The sequence below is a fragment of the Balaenoptera musculus genome, chromosome 7, assembly GCF_009873245.2.
Source record: "Balaenoptera musculus isolate JJ_BM4_2016_0621 chromosome 7, mBalMus1.pri.v3, whole genome shotgun sequence".
NCBI classification, from domain to species: domain Eukaryota; kingdom Metazoa; phylum Chordata; class Mammalia; order Artiodactyla; family Balaenopteridae; genus Balaenoptera; species Balaenoptera musculus.
The window spans coordinates 44636008-44653043 of NC_045791.1; the positions used below are offsets into that span (position 1 = coordinate 44636008).

Genomic DNA, 17036 nt, shown 5'->3' on the forward strand with positions numbered 1-17036 from the left:
CCTTCAAACTCTGCATCAGCTTGTGAAAAGAATTTTAAATTATTTTGATAAGACATATATATGTGCAGAAAAAATAACACGGAGTGCTTTAATTGATACTTTCTTCTGCAAAGACACCATATTGAAGAATTTTGCACTTCCTTTTTTTTTCTTAACATAACAAGACATATCTCAGCTACATACCCAAGAGATAGCTAGAGACTAATGAGGGTGTGGAGTGAATACTGGTGGAAACAAAAGGAACATTTCCAAACCTAACTTAAGCATTAAGAGCCAGAGAATTTAAGGAACAAGATTCCAGAATAATAGACAATTTCTAAAGAACTCAGTTACAAGACCACATTTAAAGAGCTCTATATTAAAGAATCCTAATGAATCATTTGAAGAAAAATCAATGTGAAGAGTCAGCTGTGAATTGAATATAAGTTGATAAATAAAATCACATCTTCCAAGATCTCTTCCTAATTAACAACCTGTTACAGAGAACAGGTGGGTTTTTTGATATTCAAATAGCTTCATAAGTTATTAAAAATTACAAAAGACATATTAATTCCCTAGCAAAACAGTTTTACATTAAAAAGCATTCTGAAAATTGGCTTACTGCCTTAACTGTAGGATCTGTTTCTGTGGTTAATTAACATGACATTTGATTCTTTTTTTTTTTTGTCATCAAAAAATTTATTGCTAGAGCTCTAGAAACTAAACCCAGCTTCAGTGTCGCAGAAGCTCTAGAAACATCAAACTTACAAAACGTGTGACAACACACGTGTTTGGAAAAACTCTACATTACCATTCTAGCTGACTGGAACAAAACACTCTGTTTTTCCAGACTAAAAAGCAGGGGCACCAGGACCAACGATCACCAGCTGCCCAGATACCAAAAAATTATGCTTCTGAGATCTCTTGATGTTGATTCCAGACGAAGAGCAAACAAGCTGCCTTACGTGGGCCACTCTCGACAGAAGCCCTTTTTGACATTTGATTTTTACTGATAAAAAATAACACACACAATGCTTTTTAAGATTATTATTATTTGAGGTTATTTACTTAGGTTCATATAGATGTCATTTTAGGGACATTTATAAGAAGTGTCTTTAAAATAAATGTTTTTTTCCCCTCATATACTACAGAATAATTTTGGAAGTAAATATAAAGAAGAGTCAAAATTAAGTTATTCATCCTCCTGCATGCCCACAGCCAGGTGAGGATTGTGATGGGGGCAGTGATCACAGGGGCACTTCTAGTGTACGTGCCACCCAGGTACCCTGCTCTGCAGCAGCTGCGCTGCGACTGATTTTTTCCCCTCGCAGTACTTGAGCTGGGTTTTACCCTTTCCAGTTGGTTCTCCCATCTCTCTACCAATATGGCAGTGCTCTTGATCTGAGTCACTTGCCTCCATTCTGTGACATTTTTGCAAAGGCTCTAACCCTCTCCTTCCTTCTGCCTCTCCGTCCACCTCCTCCAGAACTACAGTGAAACCCAGCTCAGGTGACAATCAGAAGAATCCCACTTTCTCCCTCAAGTTGCAATTACCCCTTGCAGCATAACGCACTAGGTATTCCACCTACTATGGGCTATGGTACGAATGTATGCTTTGAGCCCAAAATCAAAAATCTGGAAAAAAAAAAACCCATGTCAAACTATATTAATTAGAGAGTAAACTGATCACAAATTGCAATGTGGAAGGTATGGTTAAAAATAAAATATGCCTTTTTAAAAATTTTACTCAAACTTGAGTACCATTTTATGTGCCCCACTTTTATGTGTCCTACTCAAATCTGGTGTTTTTAAAAAAATAAAGTTCACTTTGAAATTCTTATATCCAAAGCTCTGTTAAAGGAACCATTTTTATAGATGTTGTGAGGTTTTATGGGTTATTTTAGATAAATTTTAGTCTGTACACAGCCTAAAATAAATAAGTGAAAGAAGTAAATAGTGTTGGGGTAGGAAATTTACAAATGAGAATAAAAATAGTTATGCAGAGATGCATTTTGGGGGAATTCATACCCAACCCTAAACTTTTTCTTTTTGCTTTGATCCACTAAAGAGAGGTGCAAGGGAATAAGAATAAAGTGTGTCAAGTTCTGATATAAACCTAAAATACAAAACAAAGTCTTTTCTTAAAAGAGTTGTACCAGTTGTACCAGTGTACAGGTGAGAAAGGCGTAAAAACCTTTTGATGTCAAATGGTTTAGAAGTCATGGAACGATAGCATTTTAGAACTCATCAGATTTAGGCTCTTCAGTTAACAGATGAGGAATCTGAGCCAGAACATTGAAGGAACGAGATTCCAGAGTAATGAACAATTTTTAAAGAACTCAATTATAAGACCACACTTAAAGAGTTCCATATTAAAGAATCCTAATGAATCGTTTGGAGAAAAATCAGTGTGAGTCAGCTGTGATTAGTAATGGCAGAATTAGTAATAAAGGTGATGAATTATGCCAGAAGCTGCATAAAATGTTCTTAATATTTACCATTAACCCCAGTACCAATATTGTTATTTGCAAAGATATATTTTAGAATGTTTAAAAGCAAGGATACAAGAAACAAAAGCTAATCTCTCTCTTAGTTTACCATTTCTATGACTTCACACTTCACTAGGAAGAAACCCGTAACCATTATTTCCAAGTTGTCCAACTGTTTCTTTTGTGTCATTGCCACTGTCAGTCTTTGGTGTAACTGTTTTAAAATCGAAGCTTCATTGACTGCACCATGCATGAAAACAAGTGGGACCAATGAAATGATGATGATATTTATATTGATGGGGTGAGGTAGCCCTCCAAAATGTGACTGCATAGACTGTATAGCTGTGTTATGGTTGTTTCTATGTGGACAATGGCAGGCAAAGGGTGTGGGTGTGTAACTGAAGTACATTTGTCTCAGTGATATTTAATAGATGGAGTTCTGAATTATGTGAACACAATTTATAATGTAGAGCTGTATCACAGAAATGTATTGGTTAACGAAACAGGATAGAACTTGTTCTCATCTTTAACAATGGACACCCACTGTGGCCATTAGTTACAGCTTTGTAAAATATTGACTTTCTGACATATAAACTTGACCTGTATGTTTGTCTGTGAGGAAGTTGATTCTCTTTGGGGGTAACTTCCAAAAAATGGTGAGGATGCCAAGTATAAGAATAATCCTTGTGTGGCAAGTAGCCAGAACATCGTGTCCCCCAAGTTCAGTAAAGTCAATGCCAAACTTCATTGCCACAAAATTTATGAATCAGGGAAACAGGTTTTTCTCTGTGTTTGGAAGTTTACATTTCTGAAGCATTTCTCTGCCATTTCAACGTTTCCTATGAATGTATCTGGTCTTAAGAGGTACCTGTGCTGGAAAGTTTTTTTCACCTCCCTGCAAGTAACTACCTTGTAACTACCGCATCAGAACAGGAACAAAAGTAGCATGCCGTTCTGGCCTCCAGGAGAATTCAGGGCAGAGCAGAAGCCCTAGGCCCAAAGGGAAGGCTGTTCCCACTTAGCCAGGCTGGGAACACCTGGGAATCATCATATAGCTGGGAGACCAGCAACCAGGATTAAAAAGGGGACAGAGGGACAGAAGAGAATATGTCCCCCATAAACAGTCATGCCCAAGCTCTGACTGTTTCACCTTTGTGTATAATAGGATACCTGCAATATTCGCAATATTCTAGGTTAGAAGTGTTATGCCTTTGAATTAGTCAAGTACGAAAAACTTGTGTTTTTCATATGAACACATAGTTTTAATGTCTATATCATACTTCCAATACTGAAACTGAAGGATAAAACAGATAAAACTAGCTTGATTTCATGAGCTGTTTGTTCTAAATAGAAATTTTATTTTACAAGTAGTTGTGATTTAAACATATTGCAGAGTTACAGAAAATTAAAGGGGTTGTAATCAGACTTCTTAAAAGGTGACTCTTCAGGCAATGGCTTATTCTCTGATTCACCCTTCTTGAAATAACTAAGTATGAGGCCTTTTTTCCAAAATGAGAGTTTCTGCAAAGATGTCTGCTGTTAAAACGGAATGATTCTTATATAAAACCAAGGTAATCAGCCAGCTTCATACTTAAAACAGAATTGGAATAACATTTCTCTTTTTTTTTACAATTTGGAAATATCATTTCCACTGACTATTGAATTTTATAGGCTCAAATGTTTTTGCTCAGTAGGAGATTTCTCTCAGATCAGTAATTTTTAGTTACATTCTACCCAGACCATCCTTATGCATCTAATTTATATTAAAAACCCATGACGTATAATAGGTATGCTTCCCTCTTCCTTTTCCTTTAAGCACTTTCCTTTCCTTTTATTTATTTATATTTTTGCTGTAGCTGTTGCTTTTGCTGTGAAGTAGTAGCTGTCGTTGCTGAAAAAAAACAGCATCTCATTTTCTTTAAAACAATTTTAACAATTTTAAGTGAAAATGAAACTTTGCCTTTGCATTGCGATAACAAAATTTTCATTAAAATATATTATTGATTCACAATGCGGGTACTTTTATTAAAATATTGCTCAGGTATAATTAAAGAGTTAGGTAATTGAGACAGGCTTTAGTTGTAAGGGTGTGGGTTTCATAGTGTAACAGACAACTCCTTCAGCGTGTAATATGTTGCTGCATGAACACTGAGCCTATATCTTACTGGAGCGTGGGTGTCCTGGGTAGCGTTCTGAACTGGCTCAGCAGTGGCGCTGGGGTGATTCTGTGCTGCTGCGCGAAGGCAAAGTATCAAGTGGTGGATATTTCTGGTGTTAGCTACTCAGAGAAGAGAGGCCCGCCCTTAGCTCAGATGTCAGAATAGGGAAGGCAGACTTGTCTCTTTGTGGGCCCTGCTCACTTGGGGCCGGGCTCTGAGAAAGCCGAGAGTATCGGCAGGTGGTCAGGGAAGGGTGACCTCTGCCGGGGAGAAGCAGCTTGCTGGAGAATGGCAAATGGAACGGGATCTTCCAAACTGGCTCTCCAGTGTCTATGTTACTTTCTTTGTCTTGCCCATGTTGCTATGCCTGGGCCCTCAGTAAAGTCTGATTTAAATATTCTAGCATAAACTGAGCCCTTCTAGAATCCATCTTCCAGTTGGGTGTCCACTCTGGTGCCACCACAGCTCAGTGGGACCGTGGTAATAGAGAAGAATGCTTGTCCTTGTGGAGATCCTACTGCTATTGCTAACATTTGGGGATAAGGGTAGAGCTTTGGTCTTTCTTCCAGCTATCACTTATCTGACTCAGAAACACAAGGTCACTTTCCATAGCATAACTATTGTTGATGCTTGTACTTTAAATGACTGCCACTAAATGAAAGGTGGCATATTCACTGAGTTTAAATGTGCAGTGATAAGCACCTCCCAGGCAAGGACAACTGACAAGGGTTTGAGTTGGGTCTCTGCCACATATTATCTGAGAAAACTTGCTTACTTTATCTGAGAACTCAGTTAATACTCCCTTGTGGCTGGTTGTCAGCATGAAATCATATAATGATTTACATGAAAGTGCTAGACACATAAATAGTACCATTTAGTAAGCAGCAACTGATAACAGCTCTAAGGTATGTAGGCATTTACGTTTTAATTATACCACTTCATACTGTATTTTTTGGTATGGAAATTTACACACACCCTCTCAGTGATGGTTTTATTTGCATGGCTTACAACACAAGGTGGTTATGCTTTTTCTAACTAATGGTAAAGCTAGGATGAAATGACTTAAGTCTATCAGATAAAAAAATGCCTTTGCAAAGAGTCAACAGCTTCCTGTGTTGTGTCCTTGAATTTCCAGAAATGACTGCTTACCTACTATTCTTTAAAAAAAAGAAGTAAAAACTGAGTTCAAAGTTTATAAAGTGCAAACTAGAAAAACTAACCCAGCATGTTAACTGTTGGATGAAAGCATATAATTAGAGTTCTGCAAATGAGATCCTTTTGGATATTAAGAGGTGACTTCATGGCATTGTCTCCTTATGGCTATAGACAGTGTCTGAATCTAACTATCTGTCAAGTTAAAAAAAATTTAATTCCTAGTTCTCTCCTTTTCCCTTATCATTCTATTGTGCTGGGTGTTTACAACAATGATTTATTGTGGGATTATTTTAAAAATATATTTTCCCAATAAAACTAACAGTTATTCTTATCAGAGGCTTAAAAATTTATCTAAAGTTTTCATTTGTTAATAGCAATAAACTATTAAAGTTCAAACTTACTTTCTTTCAAAACTTAAAACTGATGTATTACGTTTTCTTCTTCTATATCCTCCTCTCCACATACAATTCATTTTAAAACAATTATCACGCCATATATGTTGCTTGTTCCACCTTCATTTTTACCTCTTTTTTTTTTTTTTAACCTCTTTTCCTGAATCTCTGTGTAGCATGGTTAGGACTTGTATTTTTCCTACCTGGTTTACAGATATGACCCAGAGAGTTTAAATGACATGACCAAAGTTAAGGAACAAGGCAGAAATTTCACAGATGCTGAGTCCAGTTAAAAGCATTAGCGCAGACCTTGAAATGTTATATTTGCAGAACTGAATGTTATATTTGCAGAATTCTTAATGAATTTTTTTAGCTCTGCCAACATGAAGCAGGCCATGCACCCCTGAGGAAACTGAGGTCCAGAAAGGTAAAAGGGAATTCATTAACCCCTAAAATTGCTTATACAATTAATCTGTTCTGCTTTCTTTCTTGGAAAACCTTGGGAATACCCTTTGTGGTAAATCTAAAGAGACATTTATACAGGTTATTTTTCTTTATTATATATTGCAGAATATTTTAGAAGTGACCTTGACCACTAATTCTTTGTAACATTAAGGATGAGAAGGATTATTGGTTTAGGATTAAGGAAGTACAACATAATATTTTTGCATCCATAGAATTACTACATGATTCTACTTCTGAGGGTCATTAAGGGCTAGATCCCCACTCTCTTTATTTTTAGCATCCCCAGATCAATATATCATCTTCTGTATCGAACTTCTTATTCCATATTTGATGAGTTCAGAAAATTTATAATAGCTTTCTACAGTCTCTCCAAAACCCCACCTGATTAAAATAAGTTTAGCATTAGGTTAAACACGTTATTGGGAGCGATTTTTATTTTTGAAGGCTAATTCAGCTCAGCGATGGATTAGTAATAGCGTATCCCCTTGACCTCCAAAGTAATTTGTTTTTATGTTCTCAGCTTGGAATCATGCCCTCATATTAATAGTTCATACCAACAAGTAGGGGCCTCAATGTGTCCATCTGTTAGACTGGCATAATGCCTGCCACCCATATCTGAATATTGCCCTTAGGAATGAGTAATAATTTTCAGCCTTCTTCAGTTATGTTTTTGGTTTTTGGGTGTTTTTTTTTTTTTGCATTTGGTCTTTTCTAAATGATCCTTAGACTAGAGTAACATAAGATATATTTCTTTCCTGATCATCACTCATTAAAATAACGTGCAAATAAATTACTTTGTTCAGAAAAAAATAACTAGCCCTAAGAAACATCTCCATTACATGAGTTAGACAACATAGGCAATCTAAATAGATTTTAATTATTTAGTATATTCCTCCACTGGGATATGTTTTACATATAAATGTCGGAAAAATTAGCAGCATACAAAATATCTTGATAAGAAGTACCAAAGGGTGACAATTTTTACTGAATGGTAAAATAAGATGGAAAGGAAAAAAAGGCAGCATTATGTTTCTGTATGAAAGATCTCAACATGTCCCGTTAAATAGTCACCAGTCGAATGGTGGTTCAGTTACCCTGACGCTGTAGAGCAGAGACTTGTTCCCGTGATTCTAAACACATACAAGAACACTGCAAATCTAAAGTCAGTCCTTGGTCCTCCAAGATCACTGCAAGGGATATGAAACTGTATTTTAAAAATTTCATCATCTGAAGAGTTTTCTTGCTATATTTTAAGTTTGGGAGCAGAATAGTGGGTAGGAATGTACTGACACCTTCGATTCAACGATTAGCTTTTTTATTCTGAGGTATTTGACCTTGGACAAATTACCGGACTTTTTGTGCCTCTGTTTCCTCATCTATAAAATACAAGGATAATAAAGGGTTTTGTGGGGATAAATATAATAATGGCTATAAAGTGCCTAGTATACTAAATAATAAATATTAGCTTATTATTTATTGCTTTAAGATACTATAAGTCACTTTCATCTACCTGGGAACCATGCCCTGCCCAGTTAATGCTCACAGTGGAGAACAGAATGTCTTTGAAAGACGTTAACCAAAAACGTCACTGCCTTCTGCGGAGTCTACCAGCACCAACCCTTTCCTCCTCTAAAGAGGTATCTGTTGTTTGTTACTCTGCATTTTCCCTTTCCATCATATTTCAAGGAGTTCACCAACCTCATAGTCAGAACAGTTACCTGGATTTATTATGTTTTCTAAATCTATTTTTATGTAAAGCATGGTCACTTTGTCCTAGTCCAATTTTATTTAGGGATAGCATAAAATTTTGAAACTTTCAGGTGCTCAATAAAAGCTTCATAGGCATTTTCAGCTCATTTATTTATAATAAGATGAGAATGAGGTTTCCTCAGACTTAGTCTCCTATGGCCTAGCCTGTGGGCAAAAACGACCTGCCTAAATTGAACTAGTTGTCTTGAAATATATAATCATTAAGTACAGGAAGGGAAAATAAGAGATTGTCAATTTACCACCTTATGTAAACGACATTTATTCATTAACTCATTATTCGTTTAATCAGGAAACATTTATTAAGTATCTAATAAAGACCAGGTACTTTTTACTAGAAGCTGCAAAGACAAGACAGTAATTGCCATTGAAGGGTTTTCAGTCTGGTGAGCAAAGGTGAGAGTTAGGAAGAGATCAAATCTGTAAATACCAAAGTGTAACATTTTTGTTTCAGCAGCTGTGAGTGAATTAGAGTGGTACCCAAAGGAAAAGTGAAACAATTCTACCTGGGTGGCTAAGTGTTGGGAAGTGTGTTTATTGTTCAAATAACCTTTGGGGAGCCTAGTCTTAAAAGAGGGGCAGGATTTGATCAGCTGAAAGGGGATGGGGGAATTCAGGTATTTAAAGGATATAGTCTATTGATGACATGTGAGTAGTGTAATTTTTCACTGAACAAAGACAGAACTATTACTATTGATATAGCTGTTTATGGCATGAACTCAATACATACTACAAGAAAACAAGATAACTGAAAAATATGACCATTCCTTAGGAGGAAGATGATAATTACAAAATTATCCATTCAGCTATATATGATACTCCAAAATAACTCTTCATACCCTGAAGTCAAATCTTTTTCTAATAAAATTGGAATTTACAAAGGGTTCAGGACAAATAAGACACCTCCTTTTAACCCTCCTTCCTTCCTTCCTTCCTTTCTGAATAACTCAGTCCAAAAGCCATTAGGTGAGGTTAAATAAGGTAGGCATCTACATAAAACTGGGAGCTGGAATTGAGTAAAAGTGAGAACATGTTATCACTATCATACATGTTAATTGTCTGAACCCTCCATGAGGGCAAGTTCTTTTCAGGCTTCTTCCTTCTCATCCACCTCCCCACCCCCAAGCTAAAAGCAAGTATGGCTCATGGGAAGCATCTGAATGATTACGGTAGGAAATGCTGTAAGTCACACCTACTGTAAGTGTTACTTATTTATTTTTATTGTTGACCTCTCTTCTCTAGAATGTAAGCTTTATAGGGTAAGTATTTTTACTATTCTTTTCACTGGCTATCATAGAGCCTGGCACACAGTAAGATCTCAATAAATAATTTTCAAATTTAAAAAATGAAAAGAATGATTTGCACAATACAGATGCATATGAAACATTGTCATTTATTTTAACATCTTTAAGGCATTAAATTAAATACTTTGTATAATTTCTATTTCTAGTTGATTAAATAATTAAAGCATTATAATGAAGCAAAGGTTAGTGACATTTTAATAAGCATTTTTTTCTTTGTTCGGAATTTATTGCTGAGTTGCATGGTGAGCAGACTCAGTGTTTTAGGTATATATGTGTTGAAGAATGAAGTTAAAGCTATTAGATAGTATAAAAAGAAAAAGAAAATCTAAAGGTATATAAGAAATATGTAAAGGAAAGAAGTCTAGCCAGAGATAGTGAGAAGAATGTAAAATTTGGGGGGATTTTATGAAAGTTATTTTAAATAAAATCAAATGTAAATAGAGCTCAAACAGCATAACAGATATTTATCTTATCTTTTTTAAAAAATACATTTTTGGCTTCTTTACAGTTTTTCTCAGATATTGCACATATGACACAAATACAACTGTAATTTTAAAAGAAGTCATAAATCTCGGTTCTGAAAATAATTGTCATGAAAACACAAATATAGCCTAATAATTTTCAGATGATGTCTGAAACTAATCCCTTCAAAAAGTATTGTGAAATGGTGGGGGAAAATAACCTATATAAATTAAATATCTTAAATGGTATAGTACATAGCAAAGTCAAAAGGGAAATTGTATTAGGAGATGGAAGAATTCTGAAATCAAGCCATGACTGAGTGAGAGACCCTTAAGGATGAGAGTAATAGCTCATTCCTGTTTATTGTGGCCTTATCTAGCCCCCAATGCCTGAAAAAGAGGAGGTAAATAAATATTTCTGGAAGAAATAAATAAAAAATGAATGAAAGTTTCCATTTAACAAAGGCACTATTAATAACAATTAAATTATAATTAAAAATCAGATGTAGAGATTCAAGCTGAAAAACCATAGAAAACACCAAGCTAATACAATTACTTTGCTTGGGAATTTAGAAAAATTTTATTTATTAATTACATGTTCTTACATGTTCACAGAATTGTTATAAAATGTTTACTATTTTAATATGTCTCCAGAGAAGATTATTTCCTTCAGTCCACTAGATAGGTACAAATATATCTGCTACCTTTTATTTTGTGTCTACATTGTATAAATCTAAGTTAAAATTAGACAAATTATTCTAGGTCCTAGTTTGGAAGAATTATTCAACGTGTCATGTTCAATAAGGTTACTTAACTATTTTACAGATATATTGCTATATATTTAATTAACAGGAAATTTTTGTTCTAACTTTTAAGGAAAATGTAGAGAGATATTTGTATCATAGTTTAATACATATGCAAGTACTTTGTTGCATATATTTACCAGGATAAAATGCCTGTGAGAATGGGTTGCTATATAAAGTATGAATCTTATAAAAAGGGCAGAATAAGCATATTTGTGAATCATAATTTGTCATTTGTTCAAATTATCAAACCTCTTACTCTCAAGTGGGTAACTTTTTATGAATTTGAAATTTGTCTTAAATTTTGGTATTTAATCACCTTCAGTTACATAATTCACCGACTATCCATTGAACAAGTCTATAAAACACGGGTGTATTTTGCATCTCTATGTCATGGATATTTATATTTTTCATTGGACATCACAAACTATATACACTAGAGATTAATAAACATGAATGTTTAATACAGTGCAAATGTTACTGCTTGAGAGAGCTTGGGCTGTACGTACTAACTTTTCATTAGTCATTCTTCAATTTGACAGAAGAGCCTGTCTCAGCTCATTATTTCAGGGTTTTAATGGTCTCTTTTTAACTTTAGCACAGTTATTTTTTTTTTAGTCGTAATATCTTCTCTTTGTTAAAAAAAAAAAGAAACAAAAACTCAATCATATACCTGTTAAAAAGTTGGCTCAACAGAAATGTAATATTCCTTTACTTTGGTCTCTTAAAACAGTTATATAAATACACTTGAAATGTAGGCTATTTACCTAATAGATAATAGGTAATAGATTGTAATGACTTTCTGAAGCAACTGAGGGCAAAGTCCTTTTTTTTTGTTTTTCATTTGAGCGTTCACTGTTATGAATGCCACGTGGACTGTCTAGAAGAGAAATCCCCAAATACTTTAGTAGTGTTTATCCCTTTGACTTCTGGAATGAAAATATAGAAAGCTGGGGCTGAAAGGAAACTGTGAGCTCATCCTGCAAGTATGAACATGACAAGACTAAACTGGGTGGTGGTTGTGATACCACCGCCAGCCCCTGCAGGTCCAGAAAGCCTACTCTTTGCAGACTCAGTTCCATATTTTTTCTCTATTATAGTATTATCAAGCTAGGTTTACAAAAGTAGACCATTAACTGTTGTTTCTTGTCATGATCAAATAGTTTTCAGGTAGAATACTAAATGCTTGGGTAGATGACAATAGTAAATATTGCATGAGTTAACCTTGGCATAGAACATTAAATGCCAGTGGAAGTGTTGGGCATGTGAGACTTCCACTCTCCCGATTTTCCAGTTACTGTGGTAAAATTGTAGTTCTCATTCTAGGCATGGCCTCAGGACAGCCCCAGGCCCCTCCTCTCTAGCTAAGTCAGTTGGCTGGCAGGCTTAGCCCAGGATCCAGAGCTGGGAATCTGACCGGGTGTGGGAGGTTTAGAGCTGTAAAGCCTTCTATTCGGGGACACAGGATCAAATCACATCTGCTGCTGGTTTGCTCCTGACCTTGAAGATCAAGTAGTGTAACTGGCCTTCTGCCTTATTCTTCAACCCTGTGTCCCTTTCCACACTTACCCTACTCCTGCCTTCGTGTCTGCCTCCCAGCCTTTGTAACCTGCTTTGCTCTCTACTCCTCTAGGCTAGTCTCCCATGGGAGACTTCTGCCTCTGTCTACTGTCTGGGGCTCTGCTACATACAGACAAACTGCTCACCTGCCTGCCTGGAGTTCCTGACACTGTGCTTTACTGCCTGTCCAGTCACCATCTTAACTTCAGTTGCATCTCCGCATGCCAGATGACGTCCAGGATGACCACCTTTGCTTCCAACCAACCATGTTTCCTGCATGTTTTGTTCTATTATGGTGCTTCTCCCAGCACCAGAAGCCGCATCTCATACCCTAGAGACTGACATTCCCAGGGAATAGATAAAATTTCAGGTCTGGCCACTATTGTCTGCCCCTTTCTTCTGCATGTAATTACATCACCTGGCTACATCCCAGTGGCATTTCCAAATACTTTCTTATGCCTTTAAAAAAAAAAATAGCATTTATTTGTGAATTCACTAGGAGTATAATATTTTACTTTGAAACTAAGAAGATTATGCTTAAGTGATTTGAAATGGGAGAAATAACTTTAAAAAATTTGCTTAACCAAATCACTACTTTAGTTTAAAAAAAAATCCAAAACTAGCTCACAGATATATTTCAATTTCCCAGTTAGCCATAGAACTGTAAAATTAATTTAAACCAAACAATTATTTTTGCAGTGCTTGAAGCATTATGAATGGTGTTACAGATAGTTGACTCACTTGCAGGAAATGGGGTTTTGCCGTGCATAAACAGTTTTGAGAACCACATAATTTGGGTTGGATTTAAAATCGAACCCATCAGTTTTGAAAGAGATATGAATTTGGCAAAGTGCGTTTTTCAAATAGCAACATTCATTCTTCACATAAAGAGAAATCATGGCTGCACACCAAGTAACTGGTTTTTTTTTTTCCTTCTTCTTAATTGATGTAAAGAATTCAAATTCTCTCATGGAATTTTCCCTGTGACTTTACTAACTGTTGGTTTGTTAAACTTTTTTCTCTAACACTATTTGAGGGTAAGCATGAGGAGTTCTTGAGGCAAAAGACAAGAAAAATTGCTGCTCCTTTAAGTTCTTTGCAACTTTGCTTGAGTTATATACCCTCTCTGGCTTTCCTTTTCTTTTTCTGTAAAGGAAGGAGAGGAAATGTCTGCCAAGTCTAACATCAAGATTTTAGGAGTCAGGGAACTTGAAATGGAACAGATTCCTTACTGAGCTCTGTTCCTTAAAGGCAGAAAACAAAAAAACCTGGGACTGTTATTAAAATCAGCCACCCCTTCTTTTTATCTAGTCTTAACCTTTCCCCATCTTTCTCTTAAATCTGTTTTTCCTCAACAATGTACCTCATTCCACTTCCCCTCAGAAGTCCATCACAGGCACAAAAATATTTGTCGTTTTCTTCCCTTTTGGCAAGAGAAGTATAAAGGAAAAAAGTGGTGAATCATAGATTTTTAGAGCTAGCAGGGACTGTGAAGATGACCAAAAAAGTATTGTAAACAAGAGATAAGAGATGAAAAAGAGAAAGGAAAGTTTGAACTGGATCTGGTAGGACTGGGAAGAACAGAGGCTCTTTCCACCAGAATAATGTATTGTAATCTCTTCCTGCAATTTCTGTTCTCACTCTACCTCACTTAATGCCACATCAAATTATATTAACATCTTTAATTTCATAGACAGGGAAGAAAGCAGGAGCAGTCACATACTGAGAAACCAAAAGAGATTTCAAAGTTTGCTTTCTGGAAACTTCTCTGGAAGCTGGCCTAATATGGGAGAAAAAATTGGTGGGACTTAGGTCAAAAGCCTTGAACTTTGGGCTTTGGACTCTGGACCCAGCTTGGTCATTTGTATGAGTTTTCCTGAAACTTTAGCCAAGGCACTTAACCTAATTTCAGTTATTTCTATAAAATAGAGGGAATATAACCTGTTCTTTTCCTCACAGAGTTCTATTAACTTAGATGAGGAAGATTTCTAGGGAGAGAATTTTATAAACTACAGAACACTCTTGCATAAAGTACTTCAATTATTTATTTTTCCTGGGGTGGACTTGCCCAGTCCTCACTCAGGTAGCATGATTTTATTTAAAAGACAGTGTTTTCTAGAATTTTCTGCAAGTTCCTGATTAAATGAATGAAAAAAATAATTCATATATTTATATTACCAGTGTCAGGTTCTTACCACGTAGGAGTTGCTATTTTCATTTCACAATTGAAGCAATAGCACCTAACAAGGTTAAGTCACCTGTCCAAGGTCATAGAGCTCCTAAGTGGCTGAGCTAAGACATGATTCCAATCTGCCTAATTCCAAAGTCTATGATTCTTCCACTAGAATGCCTTGCCCTATGGTTCCAAGGAATACTGAGACAAATCCCTATGCTGCAATACATACACAGGTCAAACGTGCTTTAGTGATCTGCGACATTTTCCACAGAAAGGTTTTCTATAGCATCTCTAGAGCATGACACTCATTGGATATTCTCTTCTCCCATCATTTTTACCGATTTATTTGGTGCTGACTCAGATCCTCTATAAGCACTGAGTGGAATCAAGTTTGGGAACTGACCAGAACAAAAGGCAGAGACATTTTTAAAAAGATGGGGTAGGTTTGAGCAAAATTATCAAGAAGGTGAGCATGTGTTTACTCTTGCCCAGGGCTCAGTCTACATCTTTTCTTTCTTTTAGTCCTTTTTCCCTTTTGATCTTTCAGTCAGAACTAATTCTCAGCAGGCATCTGTTTTTAATTGTTTATATCTTAGTGGGAAGAAATTTGGTTGTTAAGCAACCCTGCCCTGGGAATATTCATTATCTATAATCTAGTGAAATAATTTGTTTCTGGATAGAAGAATATCATGAATCAAAGAAGTGGGAGAGGGCTTTGTAGTGGTGTGTGTGTGTGTGTGTGTGTATGTTTATTCATTTATTGATTTGCTCATTCAATGAGTGCCTTCAAAATGCCAAGTCCTGACAAGACAAAGATGAACAAAATACACATACTCCTGGTCCTCATAGAGCTTAAAGTCAAGTAAGGAAGGCAATAAATAAGCAATTACAAATAAAATGTAATGAATGCTATGACGGAATGTCATGAGAAGATACTGACCTTGCAAATCTAGTGTGTGTCTGTGTGTCTACATGTGATTTTTGGAAAAGAGTGAGCCCTTCAATAGTAGCTTAGGCAATAGCAAAGGGGGAGAGGTGAAAGTAACATTTACTGAACAGTAACTTTATTTGGCAAACAAATATCTATTTAGCCAGGCATTCAATATGTTATTTCAAGGTGTTTAAATATTCGTATTTATTTTGTGCTTTAAGCTCTCACGTGTGTTCCACATACATATTGTCAGTCCTCATTATAGCCCTGTAAAGTAGGTATTATCATTCCCAATTCACAGATGTTAGTGACGTGTCTAATAAATGACAAACCAGTTAGTGATACAACCAAGGCTTCTGATCTCCAGCTTTGGGCTCTTGCCAGTGTCTGAAGGTCAATTCAGTGCCCAAGTATGGCAGACAAGGTAGGGCACTGCACCTAAGACCTCAGGGAGACGGGGCTGAAGCTTAGATGACAGTGAAAGAAGAAATTGGAGTACTTTGCTTACATCAGGGTGTTTCCTTGGGCTGACTCTGAAGGTGGCACCCAGAGAGATCATGCTGTCTCATTCATGGCATAGGAACTGAGGGTTGGAATATATCTATTTACATATGGCAAAAAGAAAAATAATTCCTGGTTGTGGAAGTGAGACCTACTTCTTTTAATAAGCATCCTTTGCTATCATATGGGAAAATAAATAGATTTCCTATGAGGACAGTCCTACCAAATTACTATTATTTTCAGTTCTACTAAAAACAAAAATTAAGTTTTCATTCAGGTTTATGAGATTTTTACCTAGCAAGGTAATCAATTTTACATTATATCTGCCTGTCTACTGAGATACCTACACTTGGACTGATTGGGTAATAAAATAATTCTATTTATTATTGAAATCCAGCCATAGCATTGAGAAAAACGTATGTCAGGTTTATTTTTTTTTTCCTGGGGTCATTTATGAGGCTTATGGGGGCTGTGTGAATCCTTAAAAGAGTGATATAAATTATTTGAGCAGAAAGCAAAGGCATTTCTCATTTGTGCTGACTGAGGGGGAATGAGGCTGAAGGGGGATTCACTACTTCTGAGTATGAACCTCATCAGTCCCCAAGAACCAGGATCACATACAACTGGTCACATGGTTCCTTTGTGGGCTTGAGCCACTCTTTACCCCTTCCTGGGCAATAGAAGGAGAATACGAGCCTAAGTGTGGGTTTATTCAACTTTACTTCCTGTAGAGGGAGATGCAGTATTTCTTGGCTGATGGAAGTTTTTGGAAAAGAAAAAGTGCAATCACATTTCCAAATTTGGTTTTCCCCAGTTTCAGTGAGCAGCTTGTACACACTTTAATCTCCCTCGTGTCTGACTTATCAATTGCAGCAGAGAAACCTATAAGGTTTC

General features: G+C 36.1%; 1 protein-coding gene and 1 non-coding gene across 2 annotated transcripts in view; both read right to left on the bottom strand.

The window, feature by feature from the left end:
* The window catches only part of KCNH7 (potassium voltage-gated channel subfamily H member 7), a 450126-nt gene that overhangs the window by 177477 nt on the left and 255613 nt on the right, over nt 1–17036 (bottom strand). The window lies entirely within an intron of this gene.
* Nucleotides 840–973, bottom strand: LOC118898600. Its single transcript, XR_005020746.1, has one exon. It is a non-coding gene; the product is annotated as a U11 spliceosomal RNA (small nuclear RNA).